The following is a 23,547-nucleotide window of genomic DNA, read 5'->3' on the forward strand; positions in this document are numbered from 1 at the left end:
TAGAGTGGGCAATTTATTGCACTGGAAATTTGTCATCCAAAATCCTGCAGAATATGCCAGAGTGCTTGTTCACTTCTTAAAAAACTCTCTTCCATTCCAACATAATATATTGCATAAAGTGCAGGAGAACAAGAGTAAAAATGTGTTTTTTTAATGATTAAGGACTGATCTTGTTCCAATTGAGTCAATGGCAAAACTCCATGGAATTGAGCTGAATATATGAGTATAGATAAAATGTTGTTTACTGTGCTCTCGCTTTTTCTGAGAGCAAAATGTAAATGAAATATATTCCTTGCACAAATTAGATTATCCCAAGTCATCTGCTGACTCCTACTTAAAACAGAGCACAGGGATGTCTCCATGTTCTCCAGGAGCTGCAAGCCTTTATATCCATGCAGCCTTAAGGACACTCTTGCCACTGTGTGAACTGGCTGTTACACCAAAGGAGGAATTAACACAGTCAGGGAACAAGAGTTCATGAGATTTTGCTTGTATATATAAATGAGTGTAACATTACCAAGTTTTCCCAGCCCTTCTTTCAGATGCAGTTAATTTTTTTAAAAAAGCAACACACATCTTTGTGCAGAGTCTTGCCTGGTTTTATCACAGGCATGAGCAGAGGAAGAGCGAGAGTTTCCTCCATGTGCCACATTTGAAGTGGGAAATGAGCAGAGGGAGCACAAGCTGCATCATGTGTGCTGCAGCTGACCCTTCAACAACTGGGTGGGCACTGGCCAAAAAAAAAAGAGAAAGAGAGAAAGGAGAAGTAAACAGCCTTGAGTTAGGTTCTGACAACATCAGCCAGGTAATGCATGTGGTACACATGGACAGAGATTGTGCCAGTGGTGGAAGTTATTCCTTCCAAGGAAGAAAATAGGGGCAGAGAAAGCATCATGTCTCTGCAAGCCCTCGATTTTCCTGAAATACCTCTTTAGGAAGTAAAACTCCCACTTTGCATGTCTTACAGTTGAGACTCAACCAGTCCTTTGTAAGATGAAAGAGAAGAATTTTCCAAAAGGGCTCTCATTTTTGTAAAAAAAAACCTTTGGAAGACAAACAAACAATCTCACAAACTCCACCTAATTGCTTCAGTGGCACAAAATGTTAGCCAGCTTGTATAATGCCTTACCAGCAGAGATGGAATTGCATGAAAAAAATAATTACCTCTGAAACAGGAGGTAGGGAACAGTCCTGCAACTGCTGTAGAGCGATGTTATTAGGAAGTGTGAAGGAGTAGAAGGGAGTTGTTTACGATAAATTGACCAAATGATTTCTAAGTTGTTGGCTGTACAATTCATCAGCCTGTCAAGTAAAAAGTGCAAGGCAAAGTGAATCAGTATGGTTGCCCCCTTCCTTCTGGTCCATCCTGGTGGGTGATAGAGCATAACAGTGTGGGTTTTGCCATTATTATGTTATCCTGAAAATAAATCACTTTTGAAAAGGTGAATAATTGGACAGAGCTTAGTGTTGACAAGCAAAAGGTTGAAGGCGGGGGGGTGGTGAAGGAGAGAGGGAAGGGGGGCTGTGGTGTTGGAGATGCAAACCCATTCCAGGAGGCCACCAGGATGTGAGGAGCTTTAAGTCTCATTCTGGTTTGTACTTTGGGAAATGAATGCAGGTTTTAGTCTGATAAGTATCAAACTGCATTTATGGTTTCTGAAGCTATTTTTGATCCAGCAGAGAAATGAGACATACCTTTTCATGTAATCTAAACTGTGAGAGGTATATACCCCTGCCCAATAAAATTAAAAGGTAGTAAATTTTGTCCCTATAAAAGAAAATCCCCACTTTCCCCAACATTTAACTAATCTGTGGAGTTCACTGCCATAAGTGGTCATCAAGATAATATACTGTCGCTGGCCTCTTAAAAGAGCTAGATAATTTTATTACCATTAGCAACATCTGTAACTATGCAAACGAAGATCATGATAATGGTAATCCAGCCTTGTATTTTACAGCATAGAATAACCCCCCTTTGGAACACAGGAAAGACTGGATAATTGGCTAGCTATTTGATAAGTGGTTTTAATCCTTCTTCTGACACCTAAGAGACAGGACACCATTAGACACAGGGTACTAGACTATTTGCTTGTGTCTACTCCCACCAAAGACCATGGCAATATTTCAAATGTTTGATGGGAACTCAAACTTCATGTAGACATGTCTGAAGGTTTAGTGTCAATAGTGGGTAGTAATTTGTCATTTTTGCAACAAAAATGTAATGAGGTCAATCTACCATCCCTCAAAAGTTTTCTGAATGTGAGTGCTGTGGTTCTGGCACTATGTTGTCACTTAAGGAACAATAGGTTCATGTCCTAATGCCCGGACATTTGCAATGCGATCACAAACAAATCATGCGTAGCTGCATTATACATTAGCTTCCCCCCTCAAAATGAGTGTAAGAATAGGTTTTCATTCATCCAGTGTCTTTCTGTCCCATCCATTCCATCTTAGCTTGTCGAGATGAGGACTCTTACAGTAATTTTATACAATATCTGACACAAAGACACAGCTTGCAACCTGAATTTTTTTGGGGTTTACTTATGCAAAACTCTCCATTGCAATCAATGGATTTAATTTTGACTTTTACAAGACTTTCAGAGGTACTCCCGGCCTGTTTGTGGCACCAACCTACTGAATGTCATCACTGTTCAAAGAATACACTATGTTTGGGGATTGAAATAGTTCTGAAAATGCAGTTCCAAATAGTGTAAAATTCAGTCTCCTTCTTTCTTCTTCTTATCTTCTAGCAGGTACTTAAGGGACGTTCTGAAATCTGTCTTCCAAGAGCTCCCCTTCCAAACACCCCCACAAATGTTACGGTTCCTTGCTGTGCATGCTGGTGGTGTGGAGATGGGAACACAAGAGGCAGAACAACAGGGAATGTCAGGGAGCCGGGTGAAACATCCACATCTTCTCCTGGCCTTTGTAACATATGTGAGCAAGTCCTTCTCATTCAGAAAATGCATGACAGGAAATTTATGACAGGAAAACAACAACAAATGAAATGGGCCATAAGCCATCAGCTTTTAAGGCTCCAAAAAATGTGAAAATGAGCCCTCCACCGAGGAAGCCCTTATAAAACGGTGCATTTTGCAATCCTGGACGTGGTTCTTCCATATGCTGAACCCTGTGGTGGTGGACCCACTCAAAGAGATCCTCACCACCCTCTTCACCTTGGCTGCTCCTTCCCATCCTCCTCCCTGCTGCGCTGGAGTTCACGGTCTGCTCCGCTGTGATGAGTCAACTGTTTGGGTGGCTGTGCTCCCAACCAGATTTGTCATAGTGCCTGCTTTCAAAACAACAAAGGAAGATGTCTCTTTTCTTGCATCTTTTAAAAATCAGACCATTCCCGAGGTCTGGTTTGGAGTTCAGCCATTGATTTGGCACAACCAATAGGGGAAGTAACCCCTATCAAGCAAGGAAGGAATCCCACAACACTTCTCTGTTTTTAAAGTATTCGTGCCCTGGAAAAACACCCGTCTGTCAGATAAGGGGCAACCCAGAAAAGCCACCACCCCTGAAAAGGGGAGGAATATTTCAGGCCACACTGCTCTTCTAATAAAGCTATTCAAATTCACTGCATGATACAATCAGTCCTATATAGTTATCAGGATTTGGGGCTGTTTTCTTTTTCTGCCACTGACAAATAGGCCAAAGTAAACCAGATCACTGATAAGACAGACCCCTGGGAAGATGTTCTGCCACGCTTGATGCATGGATAGGGCTTTTTGTTCATCACGCGGATGATTTTGTCTTGCAGCATCTGTTTATTTTCCTTCTTATTTCGTTGCTTAAGTTTGAAAGCAGCCAGAAATAGAATAGGATTTATGCTACGATCTGCAAACCCTGAACTTTTTATTTAGGAGACTTAAAGACTATAAGGCCGAGAGAGGCCTTTGGTATCCTCTCGTCTGACCTCTGCTACAACCCAGGCCATTAGCTTTCTCTGACTTAATTCTTGTTTGGTCTATCTACTGGAAAAACATCCAGTCCTGATTTAAGAATTGTGAGTGGTGGAGAGAATTCATCACAACTCTCCTTGGCTGTTCTTATGGTCAGTTACCCCATGTATTAGAAAATTTCCATCGTACTTCAGTTTAGGTTTGCTGAGCTTCAGTTCACAGCTGTTGGTTCTTGTCCTTGCTGTGCCTTTGTAACCCTAGATTTCCATCAAGAGTCAGCTCAGAGAATGGGGCAGTAATTAGGCACATATATATCACTTAGAGATATTTTCAGTCAGCTTGCCTCCTGAGCAGAAATAGAGTCTGAACAGAGTCACGTAAAGGTTTTCTGAGAAATAGATTAAAATTTGTTATCATTCCAAATACAACTGTTTACGTTTGCTGCCATTTGAATTACAGGCATATGATTTTCCAATACCTGTGGAAACGTAACTCCCACTAGATGCTTTTAAGGGTCACTGGGCGAATTTTTAAATGAAAAGTGGCTTGCTATGCAGAATTACTGAGGACCCACACATGCCATTGTTGTCAACTGATTTAAAACAAAATATTTTATTTGCAAAGAGAGGCATAAGAGGCCAAAGTGAATTCAGTTATCATACTTTTGATGCTACAAACTTGTGAATTACAGCTGATAAAAGAACTTAAGATCTGTTTCTGAAAGGTGTTTTCATGGTATTACAAGATGTTTCTGTGATGTGATGACCACTTTCCTGAGGATGCTCTGTCAAACACTGTCCAGACCCAGGGGAACATGAAAAGATGGCAGAGCTAGACTGAAATGATAAAGCACAGCCAAGTAGCCACAATCTGCCTTTTTAATTGTTTTCTCTGACAGTATTCTATAACTTTACCTTTTCCAGGGGAACATCCACCATAATTGAACCACATTTACTTCAGGTGATGCTTTCTGGTCTGATTACTTATAATATTTTCATTTTCTGGTTGCAGACAATATTTTTATTGCCTAGTTATTGTTATGCTCCCTGGCCTCTGCTCCTCAGCTGTGGATTTGGCTACTGCCAGCATCTTTTTCACCAATAACTTCTCTCCTGAGCCTTGTCCCCTTTGATCACAAATACTCAGTTTTTTTTTTTTTTCCCCCTGTAATCTGGGAAATCTGGGATTTATCTAGCCCTGCACTGCCTGATGACTGAGCTGGCTAATCACCTCTGTGGGAAGTCTCCTTTCTTTCTGTCTTCAGATGAGTTGAAAGGAAGACTAGAAAGTTTTGAGCCTGCAGTGTGTCATTTTTGTAACAGAAACTGAACTGGCTCTGAGAAGAGTGTCCTGAGATTTTCTTCAGACTTCGTACTTTAAGAGTCTTTGAATGGGAAGATCTTGACAAATCTGAAAAAAAGAGGGAATCAAAGGTCAAAGACCAGGAGAAAGGACAAAGCATGCGCGCTTGATCCCTGAACTCGTTTCTGCTATAGGCACTGGTGCATCTTCCACGGGGAGAGGTGGGTCTGGAAATTGAAGACACATGTTCAGAGGACAGTAGTGAGAATATTTAAATGGTGAAACATAACTCCATAACTCTTTATGGCACTACCCCTTCTCCTAGTCTATTTTCCTAATCAAAAAAACCCAGAGTCTTGGAGGGTCAGAGTGGGGACAAAAATGCTGTCAGGCATCAGTTGCCTTGCCCTGGTTGCTAGATCTCTGGAGACCTAGCATGCAGGGTAGGTAGGATGTTTCATACCAGATACAGGAGTAGGCATTCAGAGCTCTTTACTCCCATGTATAGTTGTCCCCATGCAGGACGAGCTGCGTTTTGCATTACTCTCCTGTGTTCCTGCTAGCTCATGAGGCCAGGACAGACTATGAGTTGGATCAGGGAAGTTTTCCCTGGTGGATTGTGCCACAAGCCAGTGAAGAACTGGCAAGGCATGAGAAAATGCCCTGTGCCATGTGTCCTCTCCCACGCAGAGCAAGGAGAGTAGTTGGCCTAGGAGGGAGCTGTGCTGGGCTGATGCCAGCTGGGAGTTTTCCTTTGCGGATGATGAATACTTGGTAGCTATTTAAGATCAGCCCACATGGGGGGTGGGAAGGGGAGAACCTGGCCCATAGGCGGGTCATGCTGAAAATCCCATGAAGACAAACTGGCTATATCGGAGCTAATCCACCTGCATAACTGAGCAGACAGACCGGTGAAAAGGACTAAATCTACATCCAAGTGAAGACAACAGTGAAAAGTCTATTGTCACCTTTGGGACTCAGATATAGTCCTACCAATCTAACCACTAGCACAGTCTGTTTTCTTTCAGTGCCACTTGACAACAGCATGGTGCTGGGGAAGGAGAACATTGAAATAACAAGCAAATTTTTATCTAGCTAATTTGCAATGCAACCTTTTAGATGTTCCAACTAATTATGCTAGATCATTCATTTGGAAATGCTGTGTTGCCATCCATGTGATGGGGATGCAAGGACAACTTACTTTTTGAAGTCACAATGGGATGGTTTGGGGCTTTTTTTGTCAGTCAAGTTTATGCAGTAGGAATTAATATAACATGTGAATGAACAATAATAACTATTATGCTTTGCAGTTAGAAGTTCCAGTGTTTTTTGTTTATTTAATAATTTTCTGGAATAGTTCACAGACATTGGCTCCCATTGTCCAAATATTTCATTTATGTTCAATTTTATAGCTGTCCTGAAATGTAACTGGTCATCTGGCCGAAACCAGAAAGCAGCCAATTAAATTCACAGGAAAACATTAATCTGAGCTAAAGAATTCACAGCACATGTGTGCAATCATTTCTCCTTTTTACGTATACTTTCTGTTCTTCCCCTGCTCCTGCTCCCCCAGCTTCCACCCCCCACTTCTTATTTCACCGGTCGAAGAATGTGCCAACTCTAACAGCACTGTCCGAGGGAAAGGAAAATTAACACCAGCTTTGCTTTTGTGCATTCAGGACCTGGTCCAAGAAGGCCACTAGAGTGAATGTGAGTTTTTCTCCTGCTTTTACCAGGCCTGGAATCTGGCCCAAGCATTGTATTGCTATATTTTTAATATATTTTTATTTATTTATTTTTAATAATGATCTCATCATCATCAAAATATATATATAAATCTATATAATTGCACATATTAGTGCAGGGTATGAGGATGGAGGTAGGAGCCAGGGCATGGGTGGCAATAAATGAGCTGTGGGCTGGAAGGGAGGAACAAAATGGAGAGGGAGGGCTTGCAGGAACTGAGGAGGAGGAGAGGGAAGCTGGGCATACTGGGAGCAGGATCAGAGGTCTGGGACCATGAAGACATACTCTTGGGCTGGGAGCTGAGGCTGATCTCCTTGCTCATCTGCTGTCAGTAACACCTGTGAAGAACCACTGGAGATGTGTGTTTCTTGTCTCCTTCTCCCTTCTGTTTTCATTCTGCAAAATGTGTCCCAGCTCTACTGCAAACTTCAGCCTGGGAGAAGTGTGCTGTGGCTGCAAGGAGGTCACGCTTTTCCAGCCAGCCAAGCTGGGGTCACCCTGCTTCCACCTCCTGGCATCTCGGGACGAGAAGGGAGGTGATGTTTTTCCAAGGAAGGGATTGCATTGAAAAACAAACAGACTTATGTCAAAAGGGCATCCAGGTGACAAAGTTAAGCATTTACCATCAGGGAAATAATGGAAAAGGATGGTACATGCACTGTCAGATTGAATGGTAGTTGTGCAGCACAGGAGGGGATTAGTCTACAGGACGACTGCCTTAAGTGTAGCAGAAGCTAATATAAATGGGTGGCAAATAAAGTGGAAGAAGATCAGGGTTAAAAAGCCTAGTTAATGTTCATGGCAAAAACCATTCCACCCCATTGCCTGTGCCACAATGCTCCTAAGTCATGTGGGTCCTAGGTTTCCAAAATCCAGAATCTAGTAGTTAAATAGATAACTGGGTATCCCCCCATTTGCTGGGGTCCCACACATGATTCCTAGGCTGGACTGTCACAAGTGCACAGGTCTCAGCAAGAGTCTTGGCATGATTTGAGCTTAAGAGGCGTTATAAAAATGCTTCACACAATGGAGATTCAGGTCCTGGCGGCTGGGAGGCCTGCCACTCTCTGGGCATTTCATTGCTCATCTGTAACTAAATAGTTACATGGCTGACTTACGGGTGGCAAGTTTCACATTATGACATTTCGGTGTCTCTCAGGGTTAGAAGTGATCTCTACATGCACGGAAAGCTGTTTGAGTGTAATAAAGTGTACATATTTACATATACATATAAATGTGTGTATACATGACATATAAATATGTTTGCATATGTCATGTATAGTATTCATGAACACTGAATGAGAGATAATAGAAAAACTATACTATCCCATCCACAAGGGTCTATGCAAAATTAGGACTCTGCCACCATAATGCCATGATTACATTTGGCACTTTTTAACACCCTTATTGATAGACACAAATAAATACGGTTGAATGGGGAAATATATTATCTTCTCAACAGCAGAGGGAGTCCATCTGGGATATCATCCACATATTGGCAAAGGGATGTGCTTTATTCTGAACATATTCTCAAAATATTTCTTTTTCTCTCTTTCTCTGTCCTACATTTGTGTGTGTGTGCGCACACACACGAGCATCGAGGTTGTATCAGTCACCACAGATCCACACCACTTACACGTGTGTGTGTGTGTGTAACCAAAGTCGTGTGATGTAGCATGCTTTATGCTTTTTGTTTTGATTTGATTATTTGATTCATATTTCAATTGAGATCTGAGATACAAATGCTAAGTAGTTTTTTGGCTTGATGTCATACAAAGTTTTAACACAATGCTTTTGCTTATGGCCTCCAGCCAATGTGTGTGCCTTGCACGTCATTTGTGGATGCTCTTAGGAAAGAATGTGCAGAATTGCATTTATTTTTTGGCATTATGAGTTGTATGAAAGCTACTTTAATGCTTATTCTAGGACAGCTATTAAAAAAAAGAAGTAATACTACTTGAATTTTATAAACAAGAGTTTAAACAGGGCTGGTTTATGTTATTGTTACTTATATTTTACAATGAAGAGGCAACACACTGACCATCAGAAGTCAACCACATCTTTTGCTTTCTAACAAATGTGTCAGTTACAGGTATGTTGAAAGCTTTTCTTACTGTTGAGTACAATGGTTTCTGACAGTGAGCACACAACAAGTTATGAACAGTATACAACCCTCATTTAGTTGGAAGTTTTGGTGTTGGTTTCAAAGGAAGCAAGAGGAAATACAAATGTGAAAAACTGTTCATATGGCAAAATCTAGCTAGACTGTAAGTAAGTATTTTGCAGGCATAGGCTTCATTTTCACTCTGTAGATGTGGAACGCCTGTCAGTAAAAGCTTTCTGGCTGGTGCTCTCTGCAGTATTTAATGAAAAATATGATTTTAGCAACCGCTCTTTCTTCATACAGAATTGATTGTTGCAGCAGTTCAAAAGGGAAATGGCTGGAGGGATAAATGCCTTGGCTGCCTGGAGTGTAAAACAAAGTTGATCCACATTCAACATCTGAAAACTAGTGTTTAGGAGATGAGATGTGGACTTCAGCCTGGACATATCTTCTCCATTTCAAAAGCTTTCCCCAAACTGCATGGCAGCTGCTGACCCGTTCCTGCAGTCCTAGTTCCAGTCACAACTGGTGGCAGTGTGAGTGTGATCATTTCTGAGAAAGGTCACAGCAGATGCTAGAAATGGAGGGCATTTCAGAGTGAAAGGTGTAAATATTTATCACTTGGCTCTCACAGCTTTGTCCTGGCATTCTTTTGCCGAGAAAGAAGGGAGAAAAAAAAATATTGCTTAGGATCTTTGTGATAAAGCTCTGTGGTGCCCCTCTATTCACAACCCAAAGTGAGCAGCAACTTCACATCTTCGGGTTTTGGCTTGCTCAAAGGAACATTGCTGTAAAATATAACAGGCAGAGGCTGCTCTAATTTACAGTTGTCTGCTGACTTCTTAGCAACCAGCAGGCAGGACTGCTAGCTTTCCCATATGTATTTCTTCCTCCTTCCGATCCAGCCCTTGGCAGAAACTAAGGATTAAAGAAAAAAAAGGGAATGGCTTGAGGTGATCCTATTCAGTCAATTTTTTCCCCTCAAGCAGCCTAGAAAGCCCACAGCAGGAAAGAAGGCTAATAACAATACCAACTTGGGCTGGTGACATTGATATGATAAATACCTGTAAAACTGCAATAAATATTGAGAGCCAAGAAATACAGTGAATGATGTCACATGAAATGAAGAGTCCTTTAGAGTCCTTTAAACTTTGGGAGTGATGAAAAGCACTGGAGTAGTGTGGACCATTTGGTTTGGAGAGGAAAGGATCATATACTGAAATATCTATTAAACATAAGGTCTAGCAACAGCTTTAAAAAGCTGTTTATTCAATTGATTTTGAAGTGACTTTAAAGTGTGAATATAATTAGTTCTGTAAGAAGATAAAATGAGATAAGCAAACATTTTGTTTAAGTGCGGCCATCAATGACTATGGGGTTGGATAGCTGTGCTAACTCAACAACCCAAGGTTATTGATTTAGAAACAAATACCGACTTCTTCAGAGTTTCCTATGAACAAGTGAAAAAATCAGCCAGAATAGCATCATGTAGATGTTAAGTCAGAGCACAATTTGTTTGATTTTACCAGCTGAAGAAATGATTGGAATATTTTTGCATAGCATGAAAAGGATCAAGAACTCATTTTACCTTAAAACATTCCTGAATCCAGGAACTTGAGTTTATATTACTTCAGGTGAAGTAATTTTTATTATAGTTGAATGTGAAGATTGCTTAAAAAAATCTTATGGGAATGCTTGTTATTGTCTGATCGTCTAAGTACTTTTAATCAAAAAAGTTTGAAGTCAAATGAACATCTAGACATTTGGCTGCTTCCTGAGAATTTCCAGGCTGGGTATGCCTGACACTTTGTAGAATATTATTACCTTGATTTTTTCAGTGTTTGACGGTTTTACTGTTTCCTAGCTTCCTGTCCTCCAGACTTCTTTTCTAGGCAGCTATTGCGGCTATCTGTCTACCTCTACACTAGCTTCTTGGAGTGAAGAGCTTAAATTCTCTCTAATGAATGCAATGCCAAACACTTTGCAACCTATTTCAAGAAAAGGAGAGACTTACGTCAAAAGAAGACTGGGGGATCCTCATCAGTGACAGTTTTTAAGGACCTGTTGAACAAGCAAGTGTCTGGAATGAAACAGATTTAACTGAATCTGTACTTAGGCAGGGGAATGTTGCAGATGATCTCTGGAGAACCCTTTGATTCTTGAAATACTCTCTGTCATTCAAAAATTTAAATAAAGAGTTAAACCCATATTTTTTGTTAAAGTATCATAATTTCTAGAGTTTGGTAGCATAGCTAACCATCTTTTTGGAGATGCTTCATTCTGCTACATTGCATGGGATTTTTTTTGTATTTATTTATTTTAATAGCTGCTGAAGAGCATTTTTTGCCTGATGTTTTTGTATAATGATGCTGTTGCCACTGTCATTAATTCCTCTGGCACTTTGCCAAAGGATTAATTTTTGGTAATCAAACACAAAACAGCAGAGGTCTTGCTCTCAGGCTTTGCAGCTACTTACCAGGTGCTTACAAGATGAACACCATAACAACACAACCTGAGAAGGTCTGAAAGCCTCTCAATTCTGCATACAGAAGCAGTGCTAAGACATAAATTTAAACATTTTTATATGCCATAATGGCAGTCGAGCACATAAACAGCCTTCAAGACTTTTTGCACGATAGTTCAAGTCATATCAAATCAGAGCAGGCCAGTGAGAGAGGATGCACTTGGTATTAGCAAAAGGGAGTTAACAAGCGATGAAATCAGGAATGTGCTGATGTCTTTAAGCTGAGTGAGGGGGATAAAGTGTGGGAAGTCACAGCTTCGTAGGGATGAAGCCACTGGTGGGTTAATTAATTGGGGTGGGATGTCTGCACATTGAGGGGAGGAAAGAAGCCTCATTTGGTACGTGTCTAAGTTTTAAGCAGCAGTTAGAAAGGATTGTGGAGCTAGGGGAAGGACAGAAGAAGTGTTGGGTACATCTCAAACTGGCAGGGAGCCAAAGAAACTTGTCAGATATTTGTGAAAATTGTCTGCAGCTGCTAGGGTTAGGAGTGCTTCACTGTGTAAGCAGCAGGCTGGGCCTGAACAAGACCCCACACTTACTGTCCCCACCATTTTTGACAAGGCTTTGTCTGTCACAGGTCAGATATCACACGTGGGGACTGGTTTTGATAACATGAAATGCCACACAGCAGGCTTCCCACAGTGTAGCATCTCTGCTGGCCTGACAATGCCAAGGTGAAGGCACTTGGTGAGATTTCTTTTGAGGACAAGCCCTAAGTGCCTCTTCCTCCCTGCTTGCAGAATATATCTCTTCTCCCTGACTTTTGGCTCTACAGCAACACCCAAGTAAGATGTTTCACATTAAGGGTAAAGCAAAGGAGTTATTTTCACCATAAGCTGTGTGTCCTGATATCAAGGAGGAGTAGAGATGACTGGTGTTGTTTGGCTAAGAAGTAGTGGCTATTCACCTTATACTCAAGCAATTTTAAAAGGCTTCATTCCTTGTTTTTCTTTTATTCCCATATTCTTTCTCCTTCCTTCTCTTCCCTTTTTCCTCTGTAAACTTTACACTGATAAGCTTTATCCCAGAGCTTAATTTTCCTGCTAAGCTTAGGAAAAGAAAAGAAAGTATTTTCAAAACCAATTTCTCTGACTGCCTAAATACATAAAAATTAACCCGTCCACAGGATTGCTCAGCTTAACCATCCTAAATGTATTATGTATCATCCACCTCCAGAAAGTATAATCTAATGTTCTGGGGAAAAGAATAATTTTGGGAGATGACAAAAAGTCACCAAGTTTTGGAGGGGGTTTTGTGTTCAGCTTGCATAATAATATTTGGAAAGCTGAAGACTTACAGACAGCGTGACACTGACTTTTAACAATTTTATACTGTAATATTGCTAACTATTAATGTCTAATCTTTTATATTTTTTTAGGTGCTGTAAGATGAAAATACTATTCTGAGGAAGTTCCAGTGTGGTGTTCTGGCCTCAGGTAAGCACCACTAAAGCAGAAGTTTTATCCTTACTCCTCTAAAAAATGCCTGTTGGTTTTTAAGGGGAAGAAGGAAAGGAAGAGTGATGCCTTGTTTTTGTTGATTTATCCCCTAGTTTAGTCCAAGATATTATAGCAAAGCAGCATCGAGGCTTGTAAAAACTTTCATATCTGCATGCAACATTCACATTGTGCAAGGCTGGATACAGTAAGTGTTCAGCATGGACGGCTATGCCCATTCTAATGGTTTCCATCTCTCATTTGTCCCTGTGAGGAATTTGATAGCTACTCACCCTATAGAGAAAGAACAGTAGTGTGCTGAATGTAAAGAGAAGGATCCTTTTTTCCTCTTTTAAAATACAAAATAAGCAAAAAATAAATCAAAGGAAGAGTTTTATTTCAGTGTTATTCAATGCTCACATATTGCAGCTATTTATGAACATTTTATAATATCCTAAATATAAGTCACGAACTTTACACATTCTGGAGATGAGTCCTGGCACTGCAGCCTCAGCTGGGATGTATCACTATACCTGATTTATACCAGCTGAAGGTCCCTAGTTTTGAATGAAGCTCAAATGTTTCACCTCAACCCTATGTCTGGCACTGAGAGCTACTTCGTACATTAATAAACATCTAAATATGAGTAATGACATTTCCACATGCCCATCATCGAACATGTTCCTTCTCTCTGTCAAATCTGCTCAAGGTGGAGGAAGGGAAGATCCAGGAGAAGGGCTGCCCGCCTTTTTTGTCTAGCCTGCCAAGGGGCACAGTCAGAATGGGCTGGAGCTCCTCTGCCCAGCTTCAGAATGGAAATAAAGGGGGATCTGGATGCAGAAGCGTAAGGTGAAAAGCTTTCTCCCTCTCATCCTCTCTCTCTCTCTTTCTTTTTCTATCCCCTCCCCCTTCTCTTCCCCCAACCCCCAAGCATCTAGTCTCCTTGAACTGAAGGGCTGATGTTTTTGTCTTCATTTTTCTCTCCACTCCATCATGTAAAGAGTTATTCCAAAATCACTTGGCAGCTGCAAGACAAGCTATTTCCTAACCCTCAAAATAACTTTTGTTTTGAATAGTTCCCAACTCCTTAAAAATGCATTCACATGTATGTATGTTTTGCATGGGAAAGAAAACTTATAGTAGAAAGAAATACTCATGGTTAATGACTGATAAAATCCTGTTACAATCTTTATGAAATTTGGACTTGTTCTGTGTGTAGAGTCCTAGGCATTAATCAGTGTGTATTTGTGATATAAACTGTGCAAGCGCTAAGGAAATGGGAAGTCCTAATCCCAATTTTTCTGCCATCTAAATAGAAAGGGCGAATCTGTTAGACCCCCAAGTTCAAGCAGGGAAGGAAATATCTTTCCTTGCTACAGTCTGAAAAGGCCTTTTAAACACTTTTGGCTGGCAGCCACATAAACGGAAACACCAAGGCTTACCTACACAATACTAAAAAAAATAATGGGGCTGCAGTTTGCCCAGTTTTGCTTGACAGCCTTGCTTCACTAACTAGTTGATGGTCAGTGCCTGTTGTTGAACACTTCTCGTACCTTTCATCTGCTCATGGACTGCTTGGGCACAGACTTTCTGGGAGGTTTCTTCCTAGCATTGGTCAGTAATAAGTTCAGTAACTTCATTTACACTATAGTTGTGCCCACTCCCTGCTACTTTCATGAAAATGGAGAAAACTTTGGTATTCATCTCTGAAAACTCACCAGAGGCATTACAGCAGAAGAAATTATGCCAGCAAAGTAGATCTTGGAAAAGACATCTACGCATGGTGAAAACCAGGCATTAGCAAAAAATTTTTTTGAATCTATACATAGTGTTTCTCGTCTTTTCCAAAGAACAAAAGGTATGGATAGCCCTACCAGCATTTCCATAGTAGAAAACGTCTCTCCTCTTCAGGGTAATAAGTGGAGAGATTCATTGCTAGAAAATGATGGCATGATAAAAACATCCTGAAATTGTGTATTTCTCAACCAGTTATCATCTACTTTTTCTTTACATAACTCTTCTTACTTGAAGAGATCCTGGGGATTTCCAGCCTTCCCTCCCCTTCAAACTGGAGCTGTGGAAAGCTGTTGTTGCTCTTCTTCATCTGGACTTGTTACTGCCCGAGTCCTACCACTGCCTTCCCCTCTGTGAATGCTGAAGAATTTGAAAAACCCCACACTGCTAAAAGAAAGAGAGGCTTCCACATGTGTCAGGGTCCCCTTCACAAACACATTAAAAAAATTATCCTTCTGCTGATTTCAGCAGATCTCCAGCCTAAAGATTGTTTGTTTCTTATAAGCTGCTTCCAATTCACCGATAAATAAAGTTTACTCCTGTTATGCAAATGCTAATGACTTGCCAAGACCAGTTCAATTTAAGAAGCGATAGAAGGTAGATTTAATGAAGAAATAAAAGGCCAGGAAAAGTAGTAAGCGATAAGCAATTATTTGACTGTGGTGCATCACTGGACTGGAAAAATTGAGCCATTTGACCTCTGGAGATCTGTTCCAACCTGAATTATCCCATGATCCTAAAAATATTGGGCTTTCTCATTCTGCAGAATTGACTCAAAAATAAAATGCTCATTTAATGTCTTCTTTTTCCCGTAGTTCTCAGAAGCCAGCATCTCTGCTTGCTCTTTGCTTGTCTTGCTTTCTGGCACTGCAAGTACAGCAGTAAAACCACTCCCCACTCTGTACTTAACTTGGGCAAGGATTGGTTACTTAAGGGAGATAACAGATTTGATGAAGAAATTCAGAAATGTAAAACTGACAAATGAAATAAACAAGTTTATCGTATTTCCTGCATGGAAGCATAAAAAGGAAAGTTTCAAAGGAAACAACTTTCAAGCAATAGAACATGTAAGAACATGTGATTTAATTGAGTTTACAAAGTAAGATTTAAATATAAGCTTTTAAGTTGGCTGGATAATATCTATTCAGTTCTTTAAAGGTTCTGGACTGTTTTGTTCAATGACAGAAATTATTTACTTTATTAATAACTTTTTTATGTTTGTAAAACAAGCTGAAATATAGCAAAATAGATAAAAAGAACAAAAAGAAAAACCCCAGCAACTTAAATCCATTAACACCCAGGAAAGAACTCCCAGACTATCACTCAGTCTGGACCATTAAAACTAACATCAAAATAAATTAGGAATTAAGCAATGCAGCTATCAAATCAAGACCAGGCCAATTATCAGTCTCTCTTCTTTGAACTCTGTTCTGGTTATGATGATTTTGTCATCTGGAACCGCATCAAGCAATGGTATTACACAACAGACACCAGGAGAGCACTCTTGATGAGCAGAATTTGGTCACTTTTCTTTCCCAGAAGCTGTCTTTTCAGAGTTCCTTGGACTATTAACATAAACCATAAACCAGGTCCTATTTCAGTCCTTCTCAAATTGGAAGTTTATCTTTCTGATAAAAGACCAAGACGCTCAAAAGCATCATGATGAGGCATGAGAAGGCAACAGCATGTTGTGAGTGAGGGGCAGGCTGAGCTCATTCTCTAGTGAATGCTTAGGATTGTTTCAAATGGAGGGACGATTTATCCATGGAGAAAGGTCCTTTCCAGTTCCAGCTATGTTAAGGGAGATGGAATCTGCCCTTGCTGTCCCCCAGCTGCTTATCACCATTCTCCTCGAAGACATGCTTCTTTCAGGTCTTCTGGTAACCCATCTTGTGTGAGCACTTCCCATGAAATGGGCTAAGTTAGCAATGACATATATGTGAAACCACCAATTTTATTTTGGCTGTCCTGTGTAATTCTGGGTGAGGAGAGTTCACTGGACAGCCTGCCATCTCCTGTGTAGGACAGCACTGGTAGCAGTGGGGTGATGGCAAGGACTTGGGACTAGGTTGGAACTGTCATCTCTGTAGAGAACAGCTGAAGCTGTCCTGAGGCTGAAGGAGGAGTGTCTGCAGTATTATCTGTTATGATGGAGACTTTGACTGACCCTCATACAGACCTGCAGCAATTCCACAACAAAAATTTAAGTATTTAAAAAGACTGGGAGATTTCCCAGCAAGAGATAAATCAGCAGCTAATAAGAAATCCAGAAGACAAAACAAAAAGGAAGAAAAAATATGCAGTTCATGAACTCGAGCTTTCACAGCAGCTGAGATTCTCTTAGAACATATCTTGGAGCTCTGTTCAAAAAAGGGACAATGCTGGCAAGTTCCTTTTACTAGTGGACCCACCACGAGTGAAGAAAGATTGGGCAGCTGTTGGCACAGTCTCTTCAGTGGTATCCTGAACTTCTTTTCCCCAGGAGGCCCATGGAGAAATGGAGTGACAGCAGTGTTCCTCAGCTAAGGGGCTTCTTGGCCTTTCCCCGGTCTCTCACAAACAGCTCTCAGTGTGCTTGATCATATCTTCCTCCAGACCTGTGGGCAAATCAGTTCCAGTGGGACAAAGCGTGAGCTAAACAACTTTATCTAGTTGGGTTCAAATGTGGTTTCTCTTGGTTATTGCCTATTTTGGGAAAATTTCTACTGAACCAAAACTTTGGAAGATTTTCTCTCTTTATATCAGAGCATATACATCTATTATCTTCCCCTCCAAATAGCAAAAAATGTAGATGCTGAACACCCACATTCCTGAATAAGCCAGGATGGTTTTATCTGAGTGATAAGGTCCAGGGATGATAGGACGTTGCCAGGTTATGTAAGGTCCAGTTCACGTATCCAATTAAAAAGAGGGCTTTTGTCAACAACTGACCACTTAACATTCATTTATCAGCAAAGATAAAAGCTAGTGAACCAGAGAGCTGACAATCATCTTTCCATTTGGAAGGCAGCATTGCATCAGACAGCCGATCTTCTGGAGTCTCTCTCGGTACAGAAATGCTACTTTAAAATTTCTGAGATGTAATGCAGTTAAGAAGTGAATTTATCTCACCCTGGTGTATTATTGTTCTTACCATGCTTAATGTTCATTTCCTCTCCCGGAATCTTGATGTGCAGCAGCAGGTTACAGTCCTGGCTTCTGTGAACCCATTGGCTTCACTTAGGATACACATCTTCATTTTCAACAATGTTGTCATGTTCCTTCCTAATCCAGGCCACTGTTCTGCTTATTAACTAATAGGAAGTATTTCCTTAGGACAGTTCTTGTCTTCATTAGTATGTTTGCTGGTTTATCTCAGACCTGCCAAAATAAAGAATGCATAATAAATTTCAGAATAAAAGCCCTGGACTTTTTAAAACTTCGTCTTTATAATGAAGAAGCAGTGTCTAGGTTTTTGACCTTTTATATTCTCTTTTGGAGGCACAGATTGAACATGCTAAGAACTGGAACCAAAGCAGTTGTTAACTATTAAGATTTAGTAACTTCAGACCATGAATGAGTACTTGCCCCTTTGCCCCTCTTGTGTCTCTCTTCCCCTCCAGGTGCCACTCTTCTGTTTTGAGCCCAACAACTGCATGGGTCAGCCCAAAATTAAGCCCTTGGCAGTCTCAATAAAGACTCCAGTGCAAAGACTTACGTGGGTAACATGATAGACAGCATTTAATCTTTCCAATGCTAAAACTGATACAGTCCCACCATATAATAAAAAAACCACTGCTAAAAAACTAAAACCCATCAATGGAAAAAAATATAGTAACTGGGACATACGGGGTCTGAAGGAGAAAATTTTAAAATTGGCTGTGACAGCTCAGTCCTGTAGTCCTTTTCTGAAAGGCACTCATCTCATAGCCAACGGAAATGTTACCTGATGGAGGGCTGCGCACCCTGGTATGACATCAGCAGCGTTCTTGATATTTATAGTCCTGTAAATTATGGATACGCAGCCATTTATCTTTCCTGGACCAGATTCAAACCTGGCGTAAGCTCACTAGGCTTGCAGCTGGATAGACTTGGCCCTTTTTCTCTTACACAGATTCTACTCCAGAAAAGCACTTAACTCTTAAGGATGAGAATAACCTGATTATTTTTGCTAGAACCTGTGCATTTGAATTTAGGCAAGTATTAGACTACAAGGGCCCCCAACAGGGATGTAATCATTCTGTGTACTCATACTGATAAATAAAAATATAATTATGCCTAATTGCAGCTGAATCTTTCAGCTCTGGATGCAACCATTTTATTTTTGTTTCACACTGATACTAGCACAGAAAAGCAGCTAGATGTCTCACTAGAACGAACTCTGAAAAACTTTTCCTTTTCCAGCAAGGATCAGTTCGAGACTCTTTGTTGCTATTATATTTTACCCCAGTTCACAGCTCCAAGCTTCAGAACATTGGGGGTGAGGGGTGGGGGGGCGGGGGGAGGGGGGAAAATCGTAGAGAAATCTTCTTGGATAGGGTGAAAAAAAAGTGGTGCTGCTCCACTTCAATGTAGATTGTTCTGGGGAAAAATAATACACAGGGAAAAATCACCTATTGTCATTTGGATTGTTTAACTGCTTCAGTCCATTTCGTACAGCATGTAACACAAGGAAGTGAAAATCTCTTTGAAAAGAGAGCAGTAACTATGTGAAGCTCCATGTCCTCATGATTGTTCTCAGAATATCTTCAGCAAAAAAGGACTGGCATTTTCCATCTTTCTGTTGACTACACTCACTACTGCATCAGGTTTTAAACAATGGGTGCAATTATGTTACTTCTTTACAGCCTAGCTAGTTTGCTCTTATTGACCTTTAAGAAATAAATACATGGCCATTAAACAACCTAACAACCCTGAGAAGTGGTTTCACCCCCAGAGAGTCACGCTTTGGGATGGATAATGAATAAAGAGCTTATCAGAATCTTTGTAACATATTAGAAACATTCTCCAGAATACCTATAAAATTCATTAGAAACTAATGACCTGCACTGAAGCCTGATAAGACAGAAACTCAGGAAAGAGCTGAAAAAACCATGATCCATCAGAGTAATGGGAACAAAGTGTTTGGAGTAGAAGAGTAGTAAGTATATAGATAGAGAGATTTTCTATTTGGAAAAAATAGTGAAATGAAAAAAACTCCACAGGTTTTCTCATGGGGTACAGAAAAAAATCTTAGTTCTTAATGCCGCAGATATCCAAGGTGAGAGCTTCAGCACTGAGCTGTGCAGGCTGTACCTATGTCGCTAAGTAAAAGAGGGTCAGGGATCTGAGCAGTATGAGCAGACTTGTGTCTGCCCTGCTCAGAGTTCCTTGCTCTGGAGTAGACTGACCACATCCCCGTGACATAACAGTTCTGTGGGTCCTCTATGGCCCTAAAATACAAATGTTTTTTGTATACGCTTTTTAATTTCAGATGTCCAAAGTATTGTGATGGCCACCTAACCTGGTGCTTTAGACCATGAACAGGAGGACAGACATGGTACATCTTGAAGCGTTTAGGAGTGGTCCCTGGAGTGAAGAGCTGACACAACTGTACCCAGGCACAGTCCAGGAGGAAGGTTGCTGGAGCAGTCTAAAACCAAAATTACGGATTGAGCAAGCAATTAAGCAGTATGGATGGTCAGGAGCCTCATTTCTCAGGCATTGCTTAGTTTATAGCCTAGTCATTCTTTCAGAGACCTCTCACAGCTGAGTAGCCTGCAATAAGCTATAGGTCTAGATCTGTAACTGAGTAAGTAAGAAAGAAGCCTGGTGGGGTTTTCTGTAGCAAAATGATGCCATCGTAGAAAGGGAACATTTACATACATCAGCCAGTGCGGACACAGGTGTGATTGCACTGCCTGATACGAATGCAGCCTTTTTGCACTGTTTTAGGTGTGGATCTAAATGTTAGGCAGAGGGACAAGGCAGAAAGCGAGACAACATAACCTATAAACCTTCCTTAAAATGAGGGAACAGAAGTGGTTCATGCATCTTGGGTTGGCCCTCTTTCCACGTTGTCAGTGGAAGAAGAAAGATTTATTAACATTGGTATTAGAAGTGTATGTCTGGAAGCAGATGGAAATGCCAGGAATGAAAGCTTATAATTGTAAAATGCACAAAAATATAGAAACTACAAAGAGATCATTAAAAGCACAAGCTAGTAGTGTTTATACATAACTATAAAATAAACAGTAAAATGCCTAATTATTAGGATTTAAGAGGGTAAACTGCAAAATAAAGAGTAATTTTTCTACTCCCCTTTTAAATTAGGAAGAAAATCCAGTTTGGAATCATTAGTAGTTATTTGGGGAGTTATATTGTATAGGGAATTTGGCTGTGATAACTAGATGGCATTGCCTTTTGTGCTTTGAGGTCTTTGAGCCTCAAAGATAGATTTTACTTACACATTACTCTTTGCCACTGTAAGTATCATTTTGGTTAGAGTTAATGAAAGCTGCTTTTATTGCAAGCTATCTCTAGAATTGGGGTTTTGATAACAGTACCAAGCTTTGCAACACAGGTACTGAAAACACAAGGTTGGCACCATTGGGAAGCGATGAACTTACACAGAACTGAGATCCAGATGCAATTTCAGAGCTAAGTGTGGGTCATGATTTTGGAAAACTGAAACTAAACAAACCCTCAACTAATCAAGGATTTAATTACAGCCACTTCCCCCTGCTGTTTCCTGTGTTTCTACTACTGGTGCCAACTAGACGTGGAGGTGCAGCAACTTCCATCTGAGATTTATGTCTATCAGCAGTGTTGCTAGTGTCAGTCCAAATGATAAACTTCTCAGCTTCCCATTTTCCTTGCAGGGAATGAGGGAACGCTTCAGGTATTCATGAATTTCTTAATTTCTAGAGGTAATTTCTCCCTTCCCCACTCCCCCAAGTAGAACCTTTTCCACAGAAAATATCCATTTTGAGAAGCAGCCATCCATTCATGAAATAGGAGGGGTCATTACCTGAATGTGCAGCAAATGAGAGTACCCTGCAGGCACTGTGACAGCAAGGGATTTCAGGTTGGTGTAACAGAGGCTCTGGCTGCATATACACCAAACCAAACCAAGCTAGAGCAACCACAGAAGCCAGCAGTTCTGTGCTGCCCTGTCTCTACTGCTTGATAAACAAACAAACAAAAAGTTTTGATTTTGTTTAGATTTCTGTTGCATCTTTGGTACAGAACATGAAGATGTTCTTGGGGCATGAAGAAGTAGAACAGTACTGTTATTTTCAGTGGTGACCTCAACTAATGTTGGCTCAAAATGTTAAAGTGAACATAAACCGAAGGCCTCAGTACGAGTTTTAGCCTGCTCTACTAGAAACCGAATCCATATATTCCTGAGTATAATGGGAGATCAAAACATTCACTTGTGCTAATTGGGTCCATTTTATCCTGTTCGCTGTCACAAATATATTCACTAAATGCAAGTGCACACCTACACTGCCAGTTTTCACAGTTATGATTAAATCTTCACACAGCCTCCAGTGGAAATCCAGAACCCGTTTCTGAGGATGTGAAGTAAAAAATGTGCATTTTACTTCAGTCCCAGTGTGTTGCAAAGATAAGTGGTTAACACATTAAAGTGATGGTTTTGGGGTTTGAATTAACTCTGACCTTCTTGTCCACAGACAGATATCTGTAATACAGTACAGGCACTGCCAGTAAGTGCAGAGGTGCCTTTCATGAGATCTGTGATGCAGTGGCTTTTTTATTAAGGGAAAAGTAAGACATGATTAGGAATTCTTGACAACAGCATTTGAAGAGGTGATCAATTTTTATGCAGTAAAGTTCTCTGATATGTCACATGCCATTTCATTTATTTCATCAGCTTGAGAAAAGCTATTTGGCTAAATCCATACCTCTAACATAAATTCTAGCTATGACATCAGGAAAGATATTGACTCATTGATTTTATATTCTTTAGGCTTTCAGGTTTTGCTTTGAAAAATATGTTTTCTGATGTTGAAAGAAACAAAATGCACACATTTCTGTTTCTAACTGTCTGATTCTTGTTTTGGCATAAACAGTACTAAGAAAAAGAGTATACACTGGCCAAGCCATGTGACTGACTTTCTTAAGTTGAAGTAAGTTCCTTCTGTGAATCCCTATCTACTAACACAAATGGTAAGAATCTTTTGACTAGAAGAGAGCCAAAATTTATTCCTGACCTTTTTAGATGATTATTGCTATAAATAGCTTAAATGTGACCTCTTTCATGTTTTGATTATCAGGATATTGAGACTGCAGTTTTTAAATCTGTTTTGTATCCAGATGCCTGGAGGAGTCTGAATCTTGCTAAAACTTCATGGCCCTGTGCATGCAGATAGCCAAGGGCCAGGACACAGCCCCTGGGTTCCATTTATGTAGCAGCTTATCCCACGTGCAGCTGCACTGGCACCAGCACTAAGGGTTGCAAAACCTCATCCAAATGAGATTTCTGGGGGTTTTATGGGTGTTTATTAATTCAATTCTTTCACTGTTTTAAATTTTCAATAATTACTATTGTGCTCATTCCACACCCAAAATCCATGTTCTGGGAATTCTATTTATATTTTAAGCCTTTCAAAACACTTCCAGTACCCTAAACTCTTACTTCTCTACGTCACAGCTGGGTACAGTGACTTCACAGCAATCCAGCCTGTTTTCAGGCTAAGGGTATAATGGTGAAATACATTTTACTAGAAGATAACCTCTCTTTCCCCAGTGCCT

General features: G+C 40.4%; 1 long non-coding RNA gene across 1 annotated transcript; it reads right to left on the minus strand.

Annotated features, from left to right (window-relative positions):
• Positions 1-1,034: 1,034 nt before the first annotated feature.
• Positions 1,035-20,267, minus strand: LOC308064248. The gene is made up of 2 exons (XR_013928319.1): positions 17,945-20,267; positions 1,035-17,408 (listed from the first exon to the last, which is right to left on the minus strand). It is a non-coding gene; the product is annotated as an uncharacterized lncRNA (long non-coding RNA).
• Between the last annotated feature and the right edge of the window lie 3,280 nt (positions 20,268-23,547).

The sequence above is a fragment of the Falco punctatus genome, assembly GCF_963210335.1.
Source record: "Falco punctatus genome assembly, chromosome: 5".
NCBI classification, from domain to species: domain Eukaryota; kingdom Metazoa; phylum Chordata; class Aves; order Falconiformes; family Falconidae; genus Falco; species Falco punctatus.